General features: G+C 41.7%; 1 pseudogene across 1 annotated transcript; it reads left to right on the top strand.

Annotated features, from left to right (window-relative positions):
- The first annotated feature begins 1,186 nt into the window (after window positions 1-1,186).
- Window positions 1,187-4,790, top strand: LOC309844983 (keratin, type II cytoskeletal 7 pseudogene; annotated as a pseudogene). Its single transcript has 2 exons — window positions 1,187-1,510; window positions 3,445-4,790. The product of its transcript is annotated as a keratin, type II cytoskeletal 7 pseudogene (transcript).
- Window positions 4,791-19,274: the final 14,484 nt, after the last annotated feature.

The raw sequence follows: 19,274 nt of genomic DNA, 5'->3' as shown, positions 1-19,274 counted from the left end.
CTGGGCTCCTTTACACCTATTGCATAGGATAACCCCTCAGACTCACACATGTACTACTGTGGGGGTGGAGTGTCAACAACGGGGCTTTGGAGCACCCTGGACCACTGGGAGACAGAAGCCAATGCTTCTTTCCTTCTCCCATGTGCAGGGCTCTGAGAGGTATTCACGGTGCCCCTTAGAAGTTCCTCTAGGGACAAAGCATCAGTTGATTGAGTTACACTTTTCTTTTATTGCCCTACCTCCTTTCCTATTTTAATGCCTGTTTCCTCTTCCTCCTCACTGGAACACAGAAGCCTTTGTCGCTTACATTGTGTACACAGAAGCCTTTGTCCATACTTCGTCTTCAAGATCTATAGGCAAAGATACACAGAGTTTAGGAAAATCCTTCTGGTTACTGGACTGGGAAAGGGGGGTGAGCAAGGGGGAAACAGGAAGAGCAATTAGAAATTATTCAGTTCTTCAGGGAGAGGTGATAACAACTCAACCCAGAAAGGTCTGTGCGAGTAGGAGTCATGGTTGGATTGTGGATGTTTTGCAGGTAGAGCCAACAGGATTTGTTAATGAATTGGATGTGGGGTATAGGAGAATAGAGTCAAAAGTGACCCCAAATGTCTGGATGAGCTATGACAGCATGGAGTAATGGATGCCATTGGTAGTGGCTAGTTTGGAGAGCTTGGTTCAGTTAGCTTTGAGAAGCCCATCAGACATTCAAATGGAGATTCCTGATGTTACAAATATTGAAATAGAGACCAAGGGAGGTGAAAAAAAAAATCATTTGTTTATCGTTGTTTCTATAAGAAATGAAAAAAATAAAAAGATAAAAAGAAGATAAAAACCTGTATCTAAGTATCATATCAGTTTATGTCCTAAATGCTTTACCTCCTCTTTCACTGGGGCCTTATTCTGTGCCCAGAAATTTTGGGGGAAAGGAAAGTCTTCTGGAGCAAGTGTCTGCTTTGGATTTGATATGGTCTTAGGACATAATGGCAGGGAAAATGAAGACTGAATAGTTTAAGCCTCTCATTTTATGTTTTCCTGAGCATACTTTGATTATGTTACTTATGCCTCAGAAAAGCTGAGAGGTCGTGATTCAGAATCTTTGTTACCACCTGAGGGGGAAGAAGGGACTTCAGAAAGGCTGAATGATTTCACTGAAACTGTGTAATTAATTAAAGTTGTTGCCGAGATGAAGATTTATGCCATGGAGCTCCCCTCTGTTGTCTCTCTACATCCCCTCCTGCCTGGAAGAATGTTCCAGTGGAACCAAAGCCATTCCCTGGGCAGCTCTTCTCAGACTGGCTTGGGAGTCGTGGAGCCTGGAGCTCTTCATGCTGCGTCTTCTAATGACTCTCTGAGGAGACCAAGTGTGAGCCACCACAGAGTCCCAGCACCTTACTGGGCTGCTTTACAGAAAGGGATGGTGTCTACTGACATTTCTAAACTGCTTCTGTTTAACGTCTTGCAAAAACTTGCAACTGATGGAGCAAAAGACCCTTTCATTACGGTGACAGTAACTGAGTAAGTGAGTCACTTACTGGCCCAAGGCCAAGTTCAGCTGTCAGATGCCTGAAAGCTGTGAAGAGAAGATAATGCATTTTCCTCTTCAGGGAGAAGAGAAAACATGTTTCCCTCTTTCATCTGTATCAAGGTTATCAACTTAGTTGTTGTCTGAGCTTATAAAACTGATCTTAAACTTCCATGCACATTTATGGCCTTTTTAATTTTTAGTATAATAGTCCATTTTTAGGGACACCTGGGTGGCTCCATTGGTTAAGCCTCTGCCTTCGGCTCAGGTCATGATCCCAGGGTCCTCTGATCGAGTTCCACATCAGGCTCCTCGCTCAGCAGGGAGCCTGCTTCTCTCTCTGCCTGCCACTCTGCCTGGTTGTGCGCACTCTCTTTCTCTCTCTCTGACAAATAAATAAATAAAATCTTTTAAAAAATAATCCATTTTTTATTTTGTTTTGTAAATTGTTAATGGTCTTTGTTCAGTACATTGCACATAGAAGTTTTCTGTCCTGTATGCATTATAAAATGCTGATATCATATGAAATACCTAGCATAGATTTGGAGTTGATACATGGTCAACAGGTATAAGAATGAATTGTTTTACCATTGAGAACTGCATCCTTGAGGCCATTCTGGAATATCATAAGAATGGGATTTGGCTTTACAGATACAGTAAAATTCAAAGGACAGGGAATAGAAGGAACCATGTGAAGTATAGAGAATGGAAGGGGAAAAGAGAGTATTTTAAAATTTCCTGTATAAGAAACATTAAGAACTAAAGAGTTTCCCGATAATGCCACCAACATAGGGGGCAAACGCCAGGCTTTTTCTGTTTAGTGAAGATGCATAGGCTGGTGCAGAAAGCCTGAAGTGTTTCAAAAACAACTGTAATTACTATGTCTTTGCTTGTCACTAGATGGGACTCTGAGACTTGGTTCCAGCACCAATACCATTCCATGACATGGGGCTTGTTTTTGCCCTGTTAGTAAGATAAGGTGATCTGTAGTAATTGCTGACAAAACTCATGAAGGGGTAGACAGACGCATGGATACTTTTGTAAATGTCTTAGAACAATACACAATTCGTGTCTGGATGATTACCATGGTTTGAAAGATGGTCTTCCTCTGGGTGTAGTGAGAAGGAAGATTTTGTCATCTGTGGCCTGAGAACAGGACTAGCTTCTCCTTTAATTTCATAGTGGCCCTCCTGCTGGGTCCACAGTTTGAAACCTTTTCACCAGTTCAGGGAATTCTCAAAGACAGCATTGAAGCTAAAGAGAAAATAAAGGCAAACAAAACTAAAATTAGAAAAGGGGAGTTCAGCATGACATACAAATATGAAAAAAGTGTTATTATTGCCCTCCGAATTCATGTTCAAGTTAGGGAAGGTATTTCTTTGCTGGAGTTTTGGACTTGCCTGGTAGGTGGGGAAGCTCAGAAGAAGAAGTGAGCATGGAGAACCCGGGAGCCAGGCTGCATCTTATAAATGAACCAGCCACCTTGCTTCCATCCACCTGAGCAGAGCTGGTCCCTAACCAGCAAAGACAGAACTCTCCTTTGCACAACACCAGAGGCCTTTGGTCTCTGAGACAGATTCATGTTATGAACCCTACAAAAGTAAGAGAAGATCATTGCTATTAGACTAGATACAAATAAAATACAAGATGTCTAGTTATATGTGTATTTCAAGCCATGCAATGTTTGGGACATTCTTTTACTAAAAATTATTTATTATTGATCTAAATTTCAAATTTAACTGGGTACTTGTATTTTATTTGGCATATATGATAACTCTCTATCAGGCTAATGTATTATAAGTGATGGTAAAAGAATTCAGCTCCCATGTGCCCACTGCTTGTTCCAGCCCAGTCTAGCCAGTATGTCCATCCCTTAAGCTCCCAGGCCTTTAGCTTGGGCTCCACTGTCTCTCTTGCAGCAGGCGTGGTGGGAGGGAGGCACCCAGGTGTGTCTGAGCTCCACACACCCCAGTGGCTTCAGCAACAGTAGTCTCTATAGCCTGGGTGCCACCTGGCCATGCATGGTCCTGTGCTCCCCCTATACGCCCAATGGGCGCTGGCATCCATGAGGTCACCATCAGTCAGAGCCTGTTGGTTTTGTTCTGGGTAGGCTCAATGCCTACCATCCAGCACTTGCATCAGGAGGAGCACAAGTTCAAGACCCTCAACATTAATTCCCTCCTTCATCGATAAGTTGTAGATTCTAGAGCAGCAGAACAAGCTTCTGGAGACCAAGGAGGCCCTGCTGCAGGAACAGAAGTCAGCCAAAAGTAGCTGTCCGCTCCCCCATCTTTGAGGCCAGCAATGTGGGCAAAGCTGCCTCAAAGGGCAGCTTGAGTTGCTGCAGCTAGATGGGGGCTGCCTGGAGGCAGAGATGTGGAACATGCAGGACATTGTGGAAGACTTCAAGAACAAGTACCAGGATGAAAATGACCATCACTGGCTGCTGAGCTGGTTTCTGGTGCTGAAAAAGGACACGGATGCTGCCTTAATGAACGAGATAGATCTGGAGGCCAAGGTAGATACCCTGACTAATGAAGTCAATGTCTTCAAGACTTTCTATGAGACAAAGTTGGCAGAGCTCCAGTCCCAGATCTCAGACATGTCCGTGGTGCTGTCCATGGACAACAACCACTCCCTGGATCTGCATGGTGTCATGGCTGAGGTCAAGGGCCAGACAAAGAGCTTCAGCTGAGCCGAGGCTGAGGTCTGGTACAAGACCAAGTTTGAGACCCTCAGGCCAAGGTTGGGAAGCATGAGGATGACCCTTAGAGTATCCCACTGAGATTTCAGAGACAAACCATGCCACTCAGAGGCTGTAGGTTGAGATTGACAGCAGCAAGAACTAATGTGCTAAGTTGGAGGTTGCCATTGCTGAGGCTGAAGAACATGGGAAGCTGGCACTTAAGAATGCATGTGCCAAGTGGGAAGAGCTTCAGGCCACCCTCCATCAAGCCAAGCAGGACCTGGCACAGCAGCTGTGCAAGGACCAGGAGCTCATGGATGTCAAGATGGCCCTGGACGTCAAGATCCTACCCCAAGCAGCTGGAGGGTGAGGAGAGCAGTTGGTAGAAGATGGTGTGGGGATTGTGAACATCTCTGTGGTGAACTCCACTGGTGGAGGTGGCAGCAGTCTGGCAGGCTGGTCTTCAGAGGAGATATGAGCAGAAATGCCTTGAGCTTCTCGAGTGGTGGAAGGCCCGAGGACGTCAAGTCGTACTCCATTAGGACCTCAGCCTCCATCCACAGGAGCATAGGAGAATGAGCCCTGCTGTGTAGAGACCCATACCCCTGTCCACCACAGTCACAGGAAGACTCCCATCCCTGATCCCCAGACTGCCAGGCAGTCTGAAAAATGATATCAGAATAGCTCATAATAAATCAGCCTTTCTGGAAACAAAACAAAGCAAAACAACAACAACAAAACAAAAAATTCCAAAACAAAAGACAAATGGTGGTAAGAGACATTGCCTGCTTAGGAATAATAAAATCAAATGTCCAGAGATATCATGTATTGGTGGGAATACCACTAAGTATTATGTGTATATAAAAGAAATCCTGTACTATTTCACCTTTTTATCAGTGAATGAATAGTAAACATTATTAAAAATAATTCAGACCCTCCTTTTAAAAAAATATTTCTATAATCATCATTTCCCCCTGGGAATGATGATATCCCAGTAATCATTGGTTTGGGATTTTCATAGGTTGATACGGATTTGAAGTAGTCTTGCTTTCTTTGAAATGAATCCAGCTAGAGTGCATTTGCAGGAATGCCGTGTCTGTACAAGGCCCCATCAGTGAGTGAAGCGGGCATGAATGGTCTGACAGGGGTGGGGTATAAGTCTTATCTGATAGATAGAGCCTATGGGTTTATATTGGCCAGCAAGACTATATCCTTCTCCCTCATCCATGTTCTTCACTGTCCAAGTCATTCTTTTATTTAGAAGTCTAGCTGGATATTTTCTTATAACAGATTAGATGCATATTGTAACTAAGTATTGATAATTTTGATCAGAGTTGATAGTTTTCTGTTTCCTAGCCCTGTCACTCTCCCTCACCACTATGTCATAACAAGGGAAGAAGTGTTGCATATTATATACATGGAGGAAATAAAATGTGTTGAGTGATCACCCTTGCGGCTGATCTTCCTCTGTCTATTCCTTATTTATTAGTTCTTTCTCAGAATCTATCATTTACACATTTCTTCTCTTACATTATATTCTTTCCTTAGGTGATCACATCTACTCTTATAGTAGATGACTGTTGATGACTTCCAAATTTCCAGTCATCAAATGCACACTTCTTAAGCACCTGCTAACAGTCCAGGTGCTGAGAACTTAAATGTGAGTAAGACAGTCTGTGCTAACTGCCTATTCAACATCTCTCAGATGTTCAGTGGGTGTGTGAAAGTCAGTTTTTCCAAAACAAGTCCATCATTCTCTACAATTCCTTTTTCTCCATTATAAATGCAGTTATCCAAGTCTAGAGAGGTAATCCTTGACTTATATTACTTAAGCCTTGTAGAGGTCTTAGAACAGTGCCTGACACATAGGAAACACTGAAATATTATCTATTAAAATTATTATTATGCATCCTCTCTTTGCCATCACCTCAGACTTAGTTTGAAGAAGCATCGTCTCTCACCTGGATTATTACAATCACCTCCTACTGTTTTCCTATTACCGGTCTTTCTGCTTCTTACTCATTTCCCACACTAAAACCAGCATTCATTTTTGGAATAAAAATCTAACTATTTTACTTCTTAACATCCTTTGGTGATTTCTTAGTAGCTTCAGAATAAAGTCTTAAGTTCTTGGTATGATCAGTGAGGCTATTTATGACCTGACTTCTGCTCAGTTCTCCATTTTCACTTTCTACGTTGCATGCTTTAATGTAACTGTTTTGAATCTTCCTCGTGCTCATTCCTCCATTCCACCTAGCAACTTTCTACTCATTTATCCAGATTGATCTTTGGCATCATGCTTCCTAAGAGCCTTCTGCAACCCTCCACATTGGGATTAAGAGTGCTTCTACCATGCGGATGAAGCTGTCCATGCATCAGTATCATCCAAAGCAATGCCTAGTGAACTGTCACCCAACATATCACTGGGAGGCCAAGTCTGGGGGACCTAGTTCCTGGGATTGCATCATGGACACCATGTTGCCTGCTTCATCTTTTTCATAGCTAATCTGTCTTTCTGGATCCCTGTAGACAGGAAGGTGCCAAAAGAGCTTCAGAAGAGTTTGGGGTACATGTACTAGATAATTGTAATCATAATGAAGGCAAAGATCACCTATTGAGCCCTCAAATGCTAAAGATGGTACTTTGCGTACATTCTCATGTTTCGTGGCAGCAGTCCTTTCAAGTAGGTACTATTGTTATATACATTTTACATTATAGGGAACTGAGCCCTAAAATCACACTGTTTATGGTTGGCAGAATGGGAGTTTGGGCTGAGAACTTGCCTCCAGAAAAGCCTGTGCTTTTGATCTGAGCTCTGTTTAGGATGCCTTCCCTGTCTGCCCTCCAGTGGCAACCCCGGGCTATGTGGATTATTTCCTCAGCACCAGTTCAAGAGAGGACTAGGAGGCTTTGAGAGACCCCACAGTGCTATCTGCGGCTCAGTGGATTGCTAATTGGGAATGGGGTGCATGGTGAAATGCTCACAAAACTCAAAAACATGTGTCCCTGTGTTGTCTGTGTAAAGAAAATGCTCACGTCCATGGCTAAAGCTATGTAGTGGTGGAGGTCAAATTGGAAGGTTGAGATTAGCTAAAATGTGAACTGAAGAAACTATAAGTTAGCGTGAAAGAAGAGAGTATGTTATTCTGAAGGTTTGGATGATTAATCTATTTTCTTATTTCTCTCACTACCCTTTCCTCATCCCTTCCCCTCTTCAAGCAGGGAGATAGTCCTGTGCTCATTCAACTCAGGGGAAGCAGGTGGCAGGACAGAAAGCAGAAATCTTAGCTTTGGCTTTTAAAAGCCAAAGCCCCCTAGAGGTATCTTGGTGGCTCATCCAGTTAGGTGTCTGCCTTTAGTTCAGATCATGATCCTGGGGCCCTGGGATTGAGGCTTTGGTGGGGAGCTTGCTTCTCCTCCTCCCACTCCCCCTGCTTGTGTGCTTGCTCTCTCTTGCTCTCGCTCTCTCAATCTGTGTTAAGTAAATAAATAAATCTTAAAAAAACAAAAACAAAAACAAAAAAACCCAAACCTAAGCTCCAAAGAGAGGAGAAGATTCAGGGCATGGATAATGTATCTTGATAAGAAACATGGCTGGGAGAAGGATTTGTTCCCTTTTGAAAACTGTCATTCCTGTTTACAGTGGATGAGGGTAGAGGGGTCTATGGATCCTGAAGGAGGGACCAGGCCCTCTCTTCTTGGAAGTGTGCTGGGAAGTGATGCCTGTGTGGTTTATCCAGGGAGACTTATAAATAGATCCAAGGTCTCAGGAGCAGGCTACAGAAGAAGCAAGAGGGCTCACTCAGATCTGAAGAAGTCATATTATGAAATATGGTGACCAGAAGGTCCCCTAGAACCTTGGTGCTCCAGAAACAGCATTCTCTCTGGACACAGAAATGAAGGATGTCCAAACAGTCTGAAATTGAGTTTTCAGCCAGCCCTAGAATGAGTGCTCAAATAGAAATTAAACAAACATGCGGATCATATCAGCAGTTCTGGCAGGCAATCTCTGCCTTGTGTCTGGCTGGAAGCACCCCAGATGTCCTTTCTGCCAGCTCTCTCACCATTCCAGGTGGACAGCTTTGTGAGGTGTCTTATTCCAGCCAGAGGTACTGATAGCCTGCAGGGCAGGGACTTCTTGGCGTTAGGCTCAGAAGCTGCCTGCTGATCAGCCTTTGTGCCAGGGGGCTCTTTGAATAAACCACTGAAGCTGTAGGACCAAGACCTCTGTATTTCTTGTGCCTCCAATAGTCTTGAGAAGTGGCACATAAAGGACAGGAGGCAACAAATAGATGAAAGAGGAAGCAGGAGTTGAGTTTGGGAAAGAGGGAACAAGAACTGGAGAGCAAAGAGAGTCAGGAAAGGAGAAGGACTTGGAATTGGTTTGGGGCCTCCCAAAGCTTGTTGGTGGCTCTGGTGGTATGAGCTGTCCCAGACGGAGATGTGTTGGCTTCTCCCTGGACTGTGAGGCTCAGTGAGTATTGTCCAAGTAGGGCTGAGCACTCTGCATTTCTCCAAGAAGGATCAGAGCAGGGGAGGGAAATGAAATTAAAATGTTTGGCCCCACCAGCTGTTGACTCAAGCTCATCCTGTTGAAACATTTCCTTGAGAAGGGATAAAAATAGGGAAGTAGACATCTTTAGCTGTCCTTTAAAAGGAGTGTCTTTAAACAAATATGCTGCAAAAATTCACTTGAGATAGGGCTCCATCCTGTCTCAGGCTCAAGTGGATTTCAGAATCTTTAAGGTGGATGAGACTTTCAGTATCATCTATCCTTCCCTCACATATTGGTGCACTGAGGCCCACGGAGAAGTGATTTGTTTAGCTCTTTCAGTTCGTTAGGGGCAGAGCTGAGTCTTGAACTGAGATCCCCACCAGCATCCCAATACTTGATGATTGAACTGAAAGGACTTTGCTGAAGTCACGTTTTATAGAGGTGTGGGCAAAGTTAAGAAAACCCACATGGGAGGCAGCTAGAAACTAGTGATAGCAAGAAGCCTTTGTCTCCCCCAAGGCCTTAAAGAAGTCCTCTGAGAGTAGAGTCTGGGGGAGAGGTTACCTGAGCTTTGCTTGTGCAGGGACACAGCCACTGCCAGAGCTGTGGCACCAATGCAGGGAGGAAAAGAGGAAGAAATCTCCCAACCTGTTTCTTTTCTCTTACTCCTGTCCCCTGTCAGTGACTCTCATTGGGCAAACCCAACAAAATGCCTTGATGAAATAGTCCAGAGAGCCCAGCCTCTCAGAAATCCAAGTAGGTCAGAGAACAGATTTGGGGGTGGAGGCAAATGGGGAATGGTCAGAAGTCCACATCTCCCAACTCCCCATTTAATATTCTTCCCAACATAATTTTCCTCTGGACTCTGGAAATTGGGTAAAGTGGATTGAGTTTAATGTTCTCCCCTAAAGAGGAGGAAGCATTGAGCTCTCTGTCTTAGGAGTAGAGATTTTTTTAGTCTTTCTTTGTGCAATGTGGATTCTCTTCCACTCACCACTGGATGAACTATAGAGTTAATTGCTGAGGGTTTTATATCCATTCATTAAAATTCCATTTTCTCTGAGTAGTCATTGTAGTTTCTTGGACCTAAAGTCTATCAGCATCCTTCTCAGTTTTTCTTTTTTTCATCACTAACATGTGGCCAAAGAATTACTTAGAGATTCTTCAGTGGTGTCTAGATGTAGGGTTTACACTTCCCCATGTGATAGAAACTTGAGAACTGTATGGGACAGAGCCTTCTGGGTTCTTGTCTTCCCTGCTTATGGGATTTTGTTCCCAGTTCCTGAGCTTTGTATCAGAATAAGCCATATAAAGACAACACAGAGACACCGGGCTGGCTCAGTTGGTAGAGCACGTGACTCTCAGATCTTGGGGTTGTAAGTCCAAGCCCCACATTGGGTGTAGAGATTACTTAAAAATAAAATCTTTAAAAAAACATAAAGATAGCATAGAAGCTAGAGGGGAAATAGGGCTGAAGGAAGTCCTTATTATCTTTTAAGATTTACTTTTTTAAAGGTTTTATTTATTTAATTGTCAGAGAGAGAGGGAGAGAGAGAACATGAGAGAGAGCACACACAAGCAGGGAAGCAGCAGGAAGAGGGAGAAGCAGGCTCCCCACTGAGCAAGGAGCCTGATGCAGAACTCAATCCGGGGACCCGGGGATCATGACCTGAACTGAAGGCAGGTGCTTAACTGACTGAGCCACCCAGGCATCCCCAAATTTATTTTTCTTTCAAAAAATTTACCTGGGGCGCCTGGGTGGCTCAGTGGGTTAAAGCCTCTGCCTTCACCTCAGGTCATGATCCCAGGGTCCTGGGATCGAGTCCCGTATCGGGCTCTCTGCTGAGCAGGGAGCCTGCTTCCTCCTCTCTCTCTGCCTGCTTCTCTGCCTACTTGTGATCTCTGTCTGTCAAAAAAAAAAAAAAAAATTTACCTGGCTTTTTAGTGAAATGATAATCCATGCAGTTTACATAAATTATGTCATACTTTACATATTATTCATGAACCTGATTTTTTTATTTAATGCTTTTTTCAAATTTGTACTTATTGACAAATAAATGTGCTTTGATTTGTTCATTTTAATTGCTATATAGTATTCTAGTATATGAGTTAAATAGTTTATGTCTATGTCTACTCACTATAGAGAAACAAGGTGGTTGTTAGCTTTCTATAGTCATAAATAATGCTGTAGTGAACATCTTTATGCATGGCTCTTTATGCAATATGGGGAGCTCAAGGGATGGTAAGGTAGAAGGGCAAGGAGGAGCATTTCTCAGTAGAGTGGGCATTTAGAAATGTCAACCTTCATTTACAGATTCAGCAACATTGATTAGGCACCTGCCATGTGCATAGGGCATTATCCTAGGAGGAGGGAAAAATTGAGATGAGTAAAGCAACCATAGGCCTTGCCTTTAATGAATATACATCTTGATGAAGGGGAAATTAACACAAAATAAATGGAATATAGCCCCAGTTTAGATTATGACTGCTATAATGTAAGTGTGACTATGGGAATAAGAAAGAGAATAACTAACTCTGCTGGAAAACCTGGGAAGGCCTCCAAAGGCAGCGACTGCCTGGCCTAGGACAGAGGAGACTCTGGAAGGGGGAGGTAGAGCAGATGGTATGCAGGCAGAACCAACAGCATGGCCAGTCACGTACCATGAAAATGCAAGACACATGCAGAGAACTAAGTCAAGGGAATAGGAATTGGATGGAATGAACCTTAGGAATGCTGTGAATTTTGTAACCAGACAATCACTCTTTTTGGTGATCTAAGCTGCCACCTGCTAAAACTCACTATCAAAACAGGGCCAGCTCCTTCGTAGACCCACTTTATATCCACACCTTTGTTTTTGTTTGTTTGTTTTTCAAGTCTCTTACCTAGGTCTACGTTTTTTACCTTCTGTATTTATCCTTACTGCATTTCCATCAGTTCTTTTTGGATGGGTTAGTAATACCAACAATAAGTAGATGCTTAAATAATAAAGAATAAGACATTTCCCCCTTGCATTTACCCTGAATTAGAGTAGTCTTTACCTTTTTCTTCCCTGCTTTTTATTGTTGTCATAGTAGGTAATGTTCTAGTAATAAGCGTAGTTGATTGCTTTCATTGCACATATTAAATGAGGCTCTTTTTTTTTTTTTTTAAAGATGTTATTTATTTATTTGACAGAGAGAGATCACAAGTAGGCAGAGAGGCAGGCAGAGAGAGAGGGGGAAGCAGGCTCCCTGCCGAGCAGAAAGCCCAATGCGGGGCTTGATTTTAGGACCCTGAGATCATGACCTGAGCTGAAGGCAGAGGCTTAACCCCCTGAGCCACCCAGGTGCCCTTAAATGAGACTCTTAAGGCTCATTACTACTCAGCCTTCTCTATGTTAATCTTGCTTTTCAACAACTGTACTAATGTGAATTTGTAAGAGTTCTTTTCAGTTGGGCGCCTGGGTGGCTCAGTGGGTTAAGCCGCTGCCTTCGGCTCCGGTCATGATCTCAGGGTCCTGGGATCGAGTCCCGCATCGGGCTCTCTGCTCAGCAGGGGGCCTGCTTCCTCCCCTCTCTCTCTGCCTGCCTCTCTGCCTGCTTGTGATCTCTATCTGTCAAATAAATAAATAAAATCTTTAAAAAAAAAAAGTTCTTTTCAGTCATATAGAGTGAGTTTGGTGCAGAATTGAATGTCAGATATTAAAAGCTGATCGGTTCAGACTTGATTTCCCAATAAACACAATTTTTTTAAATTTTTTATTTTTTATAAACATATATTTTTATCCCCAGGGGTACAGGTCTGTGAATCACCAGGTTTACACACTTCACGGCACTCACCAAAGCACATACCCTCCCCAATGTCCATAATCCCACCCCCTTCTCCCAAACCCCCTCCCCCCAGCAACCCTCAGTTTGTTTTGTGAGATTAAGAGTCACTTATGGTTTGTCTCCCTCCAAATCCCATCTTGTTTCATTGATTCTTCTCCTATCCACTTAAGCCCCCATGTTGCATCACTACTTCCTCTTATCAGGGAGATCATATAAACACAATTTTTAAAGAGTAGGAAATGATTTAGGTTTATAGAAACTTAACTTGAGTTTAAGTTAGCGGTGTTCATGGGAGCCCCAGGAGAGACAGGGTAATTGAGTGGAAGCGATGTGTATAAATTTTGGGACATGTTCTTAAAATGAATCTGCTTCCCCTCTTTCTCTTGCCTCTTGGGAAGTGGTGGTATCTGGAACAGACACTTTGAAACACACATGGACACATGTACGTAGGATGGCTGAACTGCTCTCCCACCTTGGATACCTGGGAGTACTCATGGAGCAGAGCTTGTAGGTCCAGACTGTCCACCTACTTCTGGTTTCTTAGAGAAGTAAAATTCTGTGTTATTTGACCCACTGAAGTTTCAGGTTTCTTTGTTATGGTAGCTTAACCTAGAACCTAACTAAAATATCTAGTTTAAAAAAATTATCAAGGGTGAATGAAGTATATATTTTTAGGAAGGGTGGCAGGCCAGCAGATTTTATTTTTTATGGGCTTTCAGCAATTTTCTTTTTCAATTTGAATACCTTTTGGAGAAATCTATTCTCATTTTCCCACAATACCCACCAAACCTTATTTTCTTACATGTACTAGAATCACACATTTATATTATCCTCCTTGCTCCTGTGAACATTTGGGTTTGTTACCCCTGGGAATAACCCTGGTTTTTTGCAAGTTGAAAACTCTTATAACATAATATGATAATAATCTGGGTTTCTTTAAGGTTCTACAGTCTGGACATGATAATGTAGATCAGATCACATCACTTATTGACATTCAATGGGGCCTGAGAATTACTCTTAGGAGTGCCATTCTGTTGGGGCCATCTTGATATTGGATAAACAGGCCAGATTTAACTCACTCATGTTCCTGGGGGAACCATATAAGGAAAAAATTTAATAGGGTTCATCAAGGGGGATGAAGATAAAATGTGTTACAGCCCAGGAAGCAGAAGAGCCTCGGGGCTGCTCTGCACTTGACATGACATTTGATGGGATAGTGGTTAATGAAGCTTGAGAATTTAGATATTTCAGTCCCTTAAACCAGCATCAAGTGAAACAAAAAAGTCAATTTTATAACTGGAAAGAAGTGACATTTTCTTCAAAGCTTGCATCCATCTTGCTTCCTAGCATAGCCGTTTAGGAAGAGCTGTGCATGTGAGGAAAAACTTAGGTAGTGTCTTTTGGGAGCCCTGAGCAGAGAGGGGCCTTCAAGGTCCAGGAGGTCCAATGGTTTTATTATGAAAAATTATGTGGGTGAGGATAGAGCTGGGAAGCTCAGGTAACTGATTTGGAGTTGGGATTAGAAACCGTGAAGTGTGGGAACTAGAAGTCAAAATGAGTATGAGTTTTTGCATGGCATAAAATCACATAAAATTCTAAACTAGAGTTCAACAAAACAATTGAGGTCTCAAGTCTCTGTGGAAATCCAACTAAGAGAGTGGCAATCTGCATCAAAATGCTGAAACAGTAAAGCAGAACTGTGTAGGATGTGTCCCTTGTTTTATAGAGGCTGATTAACTAGAGAGAGGACCACTCAAGACTGGAGTGAAGGAGGAGTGGGCTGAAAGTTTAAAATGGTCCAGAACAGTGTTTTTCAAAATTTGTCCCAGAATCACCAGGGATTTGTTCAAAATGCAGATTTTGGGGCTCCAATGGAAAATGAATGAATTAAAATACCTTAAGGCTAAGAGGATATTTTAATTTTTAATGTTGTAGATGAGTTTTTACTTAGTTTCTGGGCAATTTAGACTCAGTAACAGGTAGTTGAAAGAAGTTTGACCAGAGAGCACTAATCTGCTCTGATGTTCTAGGGCGTTGTCAACATTTATAAGTCTCCTAATATGTTCCAGGCACCATGCTAGGTATTGGAGATACAGTTAGGAACATAAACATTCCAGTGAAAAGACCAGAAAAATAACCAAAATATTTCAGTACAATATGGTAAGGGTCTCTATAGCAGAGATGGGTAGAAGAGGCTCTGGGGCCCTGTCTAGGGAGGAGGGGAAAGATTCATAGAGCAAGTAACATTTGAACAGGTTATTAAAAGATAAGCAGCAGGGGTGCCTGGGTGGCTCAGTAGGTTAAAGCCTCTGCCTTCGGCTCAGGTCATGATCCCAGGGTCCTGGGATCAAGCCTCACATCAGGTTCTCTGCTCAGCAGGGAGCCTGTTTCTTCCTCTCTCTGCCTGCCTCTCTGCCGACTTGTGCTGTCTGTCAAATAAATAAATAAAATCTTAAAAAAAAATTAGATGTCTCTTAAAAAAATAAAAAAAGATAAGCAGCAATTTTCCAAGTGAAGAGGAGTCATTCCTAGCAGGTACTGGATGGAGGAGGAAGGTATAAGGTATATATGAAGGGGAGCCAGACCTTGAAAATGGTTTCAGGAGTAGTATGTTGAAGAATACTGTCTCAATACTGCTCTTACTGTCTCAGGGCAATTTGAGAGAATGTGCCTGGGTCAGTATTTTGGAGGATTTGTCAGACCTTGTCAACAGAGGTTCTTTGTGGCCATGCTTGCTTTTTCCTTGGGAGGAGAGATAATAGTGAGCAAGGCAGATGGGCCCTGTCATCTCAATTTTCGGTCTGGTGCAGAGAGACAGAAAGTAAAGAAATACAGAGACGTTTTAGGAAGAAGTAAAAGCTATGAAGAGAATAAAGCAAAGATTTCTCTTTATGGAATAAGACCATCTAGATTATTTGAACAAACCATCCCATGGAAAGCAAATCTTAGAAGTTTGTTGAAAGAGCTGACAAGATGGTAAACCAAGGGAAAGCAGGAGCCTAGAGAGGCAAGTGGAACAATGGAATTACTGATTCTGCTAACCTAAATTTGGGGAGGCCAACAGCCATGGAAGTTCAAGCGTTCCCAGGTGGAGTTTCTAGGAGGAGGATCCAGAAGGCTCCAGCCTCAGGATAGGGTTGGACTAGTGCTGCCTGTTGTTTGTCTTCTCTGAGTCTCCGTTTTTATTCAAGTTTTCCTTATGGCTATCCAGTCTACTGTCAATAAATACAGTCTATTTTTCAACTTGGTCACTGTCAGTTTCTTTGTCTCAGCCAGTTATTCCCCAGCCAGCCCATTCCATTTCATATTTCTCCTTTTTATTTTGAACTTACAGAAATCTTGCAAGAATAGTATAAAGAACATTTTTCCCCCCTGAATTATTTTTAAGGTGCAGACCTAGTATCATCAGCCTGGAATACTCTGGCATGTATTTGCCATACATCAGGACATTCTTTCACAAGGCCCTAACAGAACATCAAAATCAGGAAATTAACATTTATTCATTACTGCTATCTAATCATCAGACCCTCTTCAGGTTTTACCAATTATCCCAAGGATATCCTTCATACCAAAGAATTCAAACTGAGATCTTCTCTTGTATTTACTGTCATGTCTATTTAACCGGGAGTTTCCTAGTCTTTCTTTGACCAACATGACTTGACTCTTTGGAAGATTACAGGACAATTATTTTGCATAATACCCCTCAAATTAGGTTTGTCTGATGTTTCCTCCTAATTAGATTCAGATTATACATTTGGCAGGGAGTGTTGTGTGTGGGCAGGAATGTCACAGAAATGATGCTGTGATCTCATTTCATCCCATTAGGTGATACATGATTTTTATTTGACCCATCACCAGTGATATTATCTTTGATCACTTGATGTTGTTTGCCAGCCTTCTCCACTATAAAGTTACTATTTTTTTTTCTCTCTGTAATTAATAAGAATTTTGTGAAGAGGTATTTTGAGAGTATGAACTATTCTGTTTTTCAAAATGTTATCCACTAAGCATCCTTTGATGGTTTTGTTTGATTAATTATTACTATGATAACAGTTATATGGCAATTTTCTTTTTTTAATTTATTAACATATAATGTATTATTTGCCCAGGGGCACAGGTCTGTGAATCACCAGGCTTACACGTTTCACAGTTTCCCCATAATACATACTCTTCCCAATGTCCATAGCCCAGCCACCCTATCCTTACCCCTGCTCAACCCCCTGCAACCTTCAGTTTGTTTCATGAGATTGAGTCTCATGGTTTGTCTCTATACTGATCTCATCTTGATATGGTGATTTTCTAATTCAATTATTATTTCTGCATTTATCAGTTAGCATTATATTGTGAGGAATAGGTTTTTTTTTTCCTTCCTATTTGTTTATATATGTCTTGGATTTCTGTTATATTCAATGGATTAGAATCTAATATCATTATTTATTTTGATGCTGAAATGGTCCCAGATTTGGCCAGTGAGACACCCTAAAGCTGGATCCTGTTTCCTTTGAAATGTACCTATTATTCTTTGAGCTTATCCTTGCTTTCCAGTCTAATATGATGTTCTAGGCCAATTTTGTACTTGCCCTTCCTCAACCCTAAATCCAACATTTCCCCAAGGAGCACTGGCTCCTTTTAAAAAAAATGGTATTTAAAAACCAAGATCTGATAACCAGGTCTGCTCATTGTTACACACACACACATACTTTTTTCTGTATTTATTCCTATATCTCTATACTGAGACCTGTGTGTTCAATACTCATGAACTAATAAATGAGCTAATATATTTTTTAAGGTTTTATTTATTTATTTGACAGAGGGAGACACACTGTGAGAGGGAACACAAGCAGGGGGAGTGGGAGAGAGAGAAGCAGGCCTCCCGCCAAGCAGGGAGCCAGATTTAGGGCTTTATCCCAGGACCCAGGGATCATGACCAGAGCTCAGGGCAGACGCTTAATGACTGAGCCACCCAGTGGTCCCTGAGCTAATATTTTCAATTTCAATCCCACACAACATTTATAATTCTCTTATCCAATAAGAAGAAAGTTGGTTCTAATTATCCTTAACATATTTAGTAATTAGATTAACTCTTCTTGTGTGTAATTAATCTATAACAATCACTTTTCCTCACTCCTGCCCCAGGCAGATGCTGTACTTCTCAGGTTCTAATACCCAACTCTGGGCTGCCACAGCCCTCCTCCCACAACCGAGACTCCCTCCTTATCCCACTCAGGCAATAGTACTGCACATCAGGTTTTATCATTACTCTCCAATCTGTGTAGGAGCCCTTGTCATCCTACTGAGATTCCTACAACTGCCGTTGGCCCTGAGAGCACTCTGCCCTCAACACAGATGCCTGCTTTGCTTGGTCCACAAAATGGCTTTGGACTATATTATTTAGAAAGGCAGGAGCACAGCCAGGAAAAGCAAGAATGTCGGAAGATAGGCAAGAAGCTGATATATCCCTGTTGGGGAAACTTAGAAAATGAATAAACTGGGGAATGGTCATAGAAAGCGGGTAAAAGTAGATAGTGGAGAAGTAGATATTTGTTTAATAAGGCCCTGGAAGAGCTGAAGGATGATGCAGGCAGACCTCAAAACTGCACAGGAGGGCATCAGAGGAGACAGGAGCTGAATGGTATGTAAGGGAAGGGGGGAGGAGAATTGCAGTAGGTATTTTGACAAGAGGTTATTTATTATGGATAAAGCTAACTCTACATTGTTGAGGAGGGAGTTGAAAGATATCGAACAAATAGGTTATCCATAATGTCTTATAGAATAGCCAGGTTATTCTGGGCCTGTGGGAATGAGGCAGTTTCCTTGAAGCAGGATGTAGGAACTCTGAGTCATAATCCCTATTATTGTGCAAATTTATACAACAAAACAAAGTGAATTTATAAACATCTCCACTTTACCAGTCTTCTCAAGGTTTCCTTATTGTCTCAAGTGAGTCCCTAAGTTTTAAGCTATTGCTCTAAGTAGTCACTCCCTAACAGTTTTAGGAAATACAAACTATGCAAAATGACTATCTCTAGAAACTTCTGTACTGCAGTAAGGTAATATAGGAGCATCTCATAGAGATACGATTGTGAATAATTGCCTCTTCTTTCACAAAAGTCAGTATTTTCAAAAAATTAATTTCATCATGTACATTTTAACACATTTGCTGCTATTTAAATATTTAGCATTAAATTTATAAATGATGATATTTTGAAAAGCTTAGCTTTCTGCCTTTTTTCTGTCTCATAAAAGGGAGCAATGTTATTTAAAAAAAGAGAGAGAGAGAGAGAAGAGAAGAAACAATTTAGCTACTTAACTATGCCCAGAGACTGGCTAAGAATCAAAATGGTATATTCCTAATTAATAGCTGATTTATCTCCATTATTTTTCTAGCAAAAGAAAATGTAGGAATATTTTAGTATTTACAAAGTGACTATTTTAACAAAAGTTACGAGTATTTTGTGTTTTACATGGGTTTTTTAAAAAACCTCTCTTTTCTGTTTTTATATGTCTCAGAGTGCTTCAGAGTCTATAAATCTAAAACTCTTAAAATAAGGCTTATTTTTTAAAAAAAGTCTTCAGAGGGCTCTAAGAAAAATGAAAATATGGCCAAAGAAAAATGTAACATCAACAGCGTTAGGAAGAAATTGAGACAATGAACAGAGGAACTGCCTTAGGAATTGAGAAAAAGGCAAAAGAGGGGAAATAAAGTTTAGAGAAATTATGCTTCCTTGACTATGGGTTACTGCATTAATAGACCACAC

Source organism: Mustela nivalis (genome assembly GCF_964662115.1).
Source record: "Mustela nivalis genome assembly, chromosome: 12".
NCBI classification, from domain to species: Eukaryota; Metazoa; Chordata; class Mammalia; order Carnivora; family Mustelidae; genus Mustela; species Mustela nivalis.
Note: the sequence above shows the minus strand (reverse complement) of the source record. Positions and strands in the feature narration are given on the sequence as shown.